Source organism: Oculina patagonica, chromosome 4 (genome assembly GCF_052425735.1).
Source record: "Oculina patagonica isolate OP01 chromosome 4, crgOcupat, whole genome shotgun sequence".
NCBI lineage: Eukaryota > Metazoa > Cnidaria > Anthozoa > Scleractinia > Oculinidae > Oculina > Oculina patagonica.
This window is the reverse complement of record NC_135761.1, coordinates 40643145-40649759: the sequence shown is the minus strand read 5'-3', so window position 1 is coordinate 40649759 and position 6615 is coordinate 40643145. Positions and strand designations below refer to the sequence as shown.

General features: G+C 39.2%; 1 long non-coding RNA gene and 1 pseudogene across 1 annotated transcript; both read left to right on the top strand.

The window, feature by feature from the left end:
• The first annotated feature begins 820 nt into the window (after positions 1 to 820).
• Positions 821 to 1920, top strand: LOC144650279 (uncharacterized). Its single transcript, XR_013570069.1, has 3 exons — positions 821 to 938; positions 1150 to 1208; positions 1391 to 1920. It is a non-coding gene; the product is annotated as an uncharacterized LOC144650279 (long non-coding RNA).
• A 191-nt stretch (positions 1921 to 2111) lies between these two features.
• Positions 2112 to 5884, top strand: LOC144648452 (uncharacterized; annotated as a pseudogene).
• The last annotated feature ends 731 nt before the right edge of the window (positions 5885 to 6615 follow it).

The following is a 6615-nucleotide window of genomic DNA, read 5'->3' as shown; positions in this document are numbered from 1 at the left end:
ATTTCCTAATTTCTCCATATAATTAAGTATACCCTGCGAGAGCGCATCTGCTAGCGTGGGGAAGTGAATTTGTCTGGCTTCGTATTACGCAATACTAAATACTGACCTCAGTGCACGCAAATCACGCAAAGATGTAGTCTATTTAACTCTATTTCCTTTCATATTTAAGCACTGAAGCACTACCTTGTTTATCTTGGACAGCATTGGACAGCATACGGTCTTTCTCTCCTTGTCATTCTCATTTATGAAAAGAAGCTTGGCTTGTTTTCCTCTTATCGGAAGCAAAAGCAAATCTGCCTTCCACACCTGTGACGTAGCATCACGTGACGTACCAAAATCCGAACGTTTTCAAAATGGCCGCCAAATTGGCGTTAAAGAAAATTCATAGTAAATTCATTTTGGCCAGTATCTTAAAAAATTTACCTGCTAAAGATTCCTGTTGCTATAAGCAACTTATAGAAAAAATAAAAAATTGGGGTAAATTTCCCGAGAGTTGCCCTTTAATTATCTTAGTTTTTATTTTATGTAGACTCGTACTTTTATACAATGCGGTGGACTACATCTGGCCATGTACGGACCCAAGCATTAATTTGAATCTTGTGACCTTAATATCCCAAGCTGCACAGTGAGTTAACTTGGTGTTCCCTTTGTGAACATTTCGATGAACACCTTTGAAGAGTGACCACAAGGAAGGCCTTGAGACAACTAATCCAGTGGAGCACATCAAGAAGGATTCATACCGAGAAGACTATCTGGGTCGTTCTGGATAACCTGTACAGATGTGATAAGCTTGGCAGCAGCCAAAAGAGTAGCTGTTATGAGCAACGCCACAATAAACTATTCCATAAGGCAAGACAACGCCAGGGAAGAAACAGCGGCCAGGAAAAGGAAGTGGAGAAGGAGTCTTGGCAAACGTGGAGATGCCGATAATCCCAAAGGTGGGTTATTTCAACATTCAGTAAGGTGCATGTGTCATTAGTACGCACACATAAGAAACATGATACTTAAAGTTGTGCATGAATGTATAAGTGTTTATATTAGACAGGAAAGACTGCCTGGCTATTTGTTTGTCTTTGTTTCCTTTTTTAAAGCAATAACCATTCAGAGGTGAAATGGCTCACAAAATTGTTTTTGTTTGTTCTTCTGAAGGAGCCCCTGACAAAATTCCTCGCCAGAATGAGGCACAAAAAAGCAGACCAGAAAGACAAGTACGTATGAATAAAATTTGAAATAAAAGCTTTAATTGACCAATGAAATTAGACTCCGATGAATGTTATTTCATGCGTGATAACAGTTTTTGTTATCAGTTTCCAGTCTTTTCAGACCTTAAAATTGTTTTAAAGAATGAGAATTTTAAAAAATAGCTGTTTATATTGTCTTTCTCTAATAGGACTAAAACAGCCATTTCTTTTAAAAAAGAAAGTGAACATGGAGATCAAGGAGGACGTAGAAAGGACCACCAAGTGGTACACTGGGGTGATAACCCAAATAACAGATGGCGTCTGTACTATCTCGTTTGATGGATTTGACTCGTCGCACAACATTGAAGTTACCGAAGATGAAGTACCATCGGAAGACATCATTCTTTTGTGAATCACTTGCATGATAAATAGAACTGCTTCCAGCTGAAATTCGACCTGCATTTGAAGCAAGCACTAGCCATACGTGATATATAGTTTCAGCAGCTTTTTTTTCTTACTTATATTCTTTAAGTAAAAGCTCAGCGCAAAATTAAAAACACAGTGTACCGAGGTGCTCAATTGTTTTTTGTTTTGTCACCTTTCTATCTTATATATGATATTTGTTTTCATTTGTTGTTGTTGTTATAATCGACTGCACAGAAATCGGGTACCAAATGCTAAGCAGTGTACTGTTTGCTAACTACAAGCACCACACCAACCTCAAGGGCTTGATTGGAATAAAACATGTTTATTTGAACATTCCATCCTTTCTTGGAAAGTGATGATTGATTTCCACGTAATGATGTTGTTGAAACTCAGGAAATAACAAGTCTATTACTTATTTTAGTGCTGTTTTATTTTAGTTTTTCCAACTTTTTTTGCAGTGTTATGTAATTTATCATGTAATGTCTCGTAAGCGTAAAAACCCAGATGGCAGCCAGAAGTAGCCAAAACCAGAAAAAGGACTGCGGAGAAGTATAGTAAAATGGACCCCACCACACATTAAGGGTGAAGATAAAGCTTCCCATGACAAGCTTGTAAGCTGGATGCAGACGGAATCAAAAAAAGGTACAAGAGATATGTCATGGTCACATGAAAAATGGACCTTTGTATTCGTTCATAAGGGAATACTTGACTAAACAGCCAGTGCCACTTCTTCTTTATCAAAAAAGGGGAGGAATTTATTATAGGGAAAATTAGATCAACTTTATTCCAGAAATTAACAATAAAGGGATTAATTGACTGAAAATTAGAGGAATTGTAATGTTAAATAACAATAATAGTTATTGTTATATTATTATTATTATAATTATTATCATCATCATCATCATCATTACTAATGAAAGGGGTGAAGTAGAGGAAGGAGAAGGTGTTGGGGTAACAAGAGATGTTATTGCCACATTTTAGCAACAGTTCTTTACGTCTGCTTCTGTTGGCGACAAGGAAATGGTACCATGCATCAGACACAACTATCAAAAGAGCCAATGCGAGGCCATTGCCAGAATTTTGTTATATGGTTTTAAAAAGGCAAAATACTTCCCACTTAGCCTATCAAATGCGTTTCTTGCCTCGTGCTTATTTTGGGAAGAAAGTATAGGCATTGCTTTCCTTCTTGTGTCGTTTACATTTTACATTACATACAGCAGATGAGCGGGAAGCTTTCAACAAAATTAAAACAGGTAATGTTGAAGAACATGACTGCAATATACTGGAGTTTTTAGGAAACTATAAAACGTACAAGCACTACACCAAAGAAAACATCACTCTAATCATTTCCGTATTGGCCCACCAACAGCTTATTTAGTGTCCAAGATGCATAGCTCAATGTGGGGTGCCAATTTCAGCTGATTTAAAAGAGCATACCAATTTCCAAAATCCAGAAGCCATAAGCCAATTCTTTGCTGCCAAAACGCTGACAGCCAGGAAGCTTATCAGAGCTATAAAAAGCAATCCAAGCACCGATACAGAAAGACAGTGCAGACCACTAAGGAAACAACAACACGACATTGGAACAGCAAGGATCGAAATGCACCAATCACAGCTGTTGAAAACCAACCAATCACATTGCAGCAGCGTGCTTTATAAGTTTATGCATAACCAATCGACCTTATCGCCTGATGAAGACTAGCAGTGTGTAGTCGAAACATTGCGATCTCCATCACACGTGACTACGTCGTGAGACAAACGAAAAAATACTTTATTATTTTTATTAAGATATATTGGTACTTTCCCTTACAAATAAGTTGCATTGTAAACATAAGAAATATACAATAAATAAACCAAGCAAGAAAATCCTTGCAAGAAAATATAGTGCTGTAAAAATGCATCCTGATTTATGTGCCTATCAATTTGTTATTTTGTAGAGCAAAATTGAAAGTGGCGAGTACATTCTTGGTGAAATGTTTGTACCCCAAACATTCAAGAAAGTCACCTTGACAAATGGGGAAAATAAAGACAAAACCATTTACCGTAACAGGCTGCAAGATTCCTTTTCTTGAGTCGATGGGTTTATGCGAATAAGAGGTGACTATGACTTGATTACAGAAGATGAAATCAGTTCCAGACTTAAGCAGTTGGGTGAGGATAAGGCGATAGGGAAGACGAGCTGAAAGAAATTGAACAAAAAGCCAACTTTTTGGTCTGGAGTGACAATTTGATGTTCCATATTTTAATGAAAGACCACACGTGTACATATTGGGAAGGCGCGGGTCCTCCGAGGTTGAGCAGCTGGCATACATCAACACCAGAAAGGCATGCTTACGAACCCTGGATACAAAACTGACCACATTAGGTGGTATACAGATCTCTGACACTATGCATTTTTTTCACGGTGATGGTCCGCAGCAACAATTAAAGGCTTGGGAACAGAAAGGTGGACATGCTGGATGTGCCAGCTGCAGTGGAGATTCCAGAAAGTACAAGCATCTTGTAGTTTCCCTCAACAGACCACACATAAGACTCAAAGAAAAAAAAAAAATATAAGCGCAAAAAGAAAGTTCTGCAAGATCCTGCTGGTCAACACAAAAGAAATGGTGGCATAAAACCCTTTAAAGACCTTCTTTTAGAGGTGCACTGCCCGTAGACTTCCTTGTAATGCTCATAAGAATGAGTTGCAAGAGATTCTCAAGAAGTAAGAGCTTGGTGGGTTTCAATGAGTGCCTGCCATGATCTTTGATCAATAAAAACAGATGGCAGATCTTGGTTTAGGTAAGAATAGTAATTTATTACCACATTATTTTTTTATGTGTGTATTACACATACCTTACTTGAAGGGATAGGTAAATTATCATTGGCATGGGGAAATTCAGAGATCATACTGTTGAGGAATTTTGTAGGCTTGTAATGCGAGGCAGAAACAAAAGCGCCAAAAAAGGACAGCACAAAGACTAACCCTTAAACAGAGCACAGATTATGAAAGAATGTGAAGAGGAGCGACGGATCACATCAGGAATAAGCAGTTCTGCACCTGGAAGCAGCACCACATCATAAAGCAGCCCTCCTTAGCAAGTGACACTTCAAGGGATATATCAAGGAAACATGCAGATGCTTCTCCCATCCACCATCTATCCAGTCTTCCACTAATCCATCTCCTGCCCAGTCTTCTACACATCCACCTCCTTCCCAGTTGTTTACCCGCCCAGCCATCTGCTTATCCAACCCCTGCCCAGTTTTTAACTCTTACACCCCTTCCCAGTTTTCTACTCGTCCACCCTCTCTGCCCAGGCTGCAACTCTTACACCCTCTGTTCATTTCAAGAAGGACTAGTGAGCATTGGGTAGGCACCAAACGTGGGGTAGGCCATGTGGTCCTGGCTAGGGGTAAGTAATTTTCTTATAAAAATCTTTTTAACGGCCAAATCCATTAAAATCCAAATGCTGGGATGTCATTTCCTTTTTCTGGGGGTGGGGGACCGTCCTCATGGACATGACCGCTGGTGTTGTGGAATGTAGTGGCGAGGTTGCTGAATGCTGATGGTTGCAATGCGTGCTTGACATTCTCCTGCGCTTTTACCGATGATGGAGATGGAGGGCGATTGAGGAAATGACTAGAATTAAAAATTTCTGATAATTCACTTGGAGGTGCACACCAAGATGCAATTTATTAAGGAATCTTATAGAGGGAATGCGATATAGCCGTTTAGAACTAGTATTGAAAAAGTTCTAAGTTTTAAAGCTTCTCCTCACTGAAGAAATCATCTGCATTGATGAATGAAAAACTGGGCGGTAGGATCAAATAATTGGGTGTCACAGGCAGCAAATCAAAAAGGTTACTAAATCTTTTGCAATCGCAGGTTCTGCGTGCAGTCACTCCTCGTCCCCAACTTTCTGCAGTTGATGCCATAAAAACTCCAATTCAACAGCAAGATATCATCAGGTAAATGTCAGTTATTTGTTTCTTTCAGATTATAACGGTTGCAATTAAAACCAAATCTTTTTTCACACACAGAATCACCTAAAGTTGAAATACGAAAGTCATGGCGTGGAGACGACAAGAAGGAAAAGAAATGTGGAGGCACACGGAGCTCATTTGAATTTGCCCACCAGAATTTGCAAAGTTGTACTGCAATAGCAATCAGTGCAAACAAATACTGTGGCGATGACCAAGAATCACTAAAGCGAAAAGTTGAGCAGTGGAGACTTCAGGAGTTTCCTAATAAAAGAGAATTTGGCAATGCAATCTTCATGAAAATACAAACTCCATAGTCAAACCTAAATGGAGAGAAAAAACTTTTTCACCTTTTCTGGCAAATTGTGGCTTAAGGCTAAGCAGGGTTGACTAACAACAGAACTCCTCAAATTGGATGACTTAGAAGTTGATTTCCGTTTGACTGGTGTACAAACTATTAAGTTGAAACTTCTGTATTTTAATCATCTTAGTTTTTAATTTATGTAGACTCGTACTTTTATACAATGTGGTGGACTACATCTGGCCATTTACTCCCTTTCGGACCCAAGCATTAATTTGAATCTTGTGACCTTAATATCCCAAGCTGCACAGTGAGGTAACTTGGTGTTCCCTTTGTGAACATTTCAATGAACACCTTTGAAGAGTGACCACAAGGAAGGCCTTGAGACAACTAATCCAGTGGAGCACATCAATAAGGATTCATACCGAGAAGACTATCTGGGTCGTTCTGGATAACCTGTACAGGTGTGATAAGCTTGCAGCAGCCAAAAGAGTAGCTGTTATGAGCAACATCACGATAAACTATTCCATAAGGCAAGACAACGCCAGGAAAGAAACAGCGGCGAGGAAAAGGAAGTGGAGAAGGAGTCTTGGCAAACGTGGAGATGCTGATAATCCCAAAGGTGGGTTATTTCAACATTCAGTAAGGTGCATGTGTCATTAGTACGCACACATAAGAAACATGATACTTAAAGTTGTGCATGAATGTATAAGTGTTTATATTAGACAGGAAAGACTGCCTGGCTAT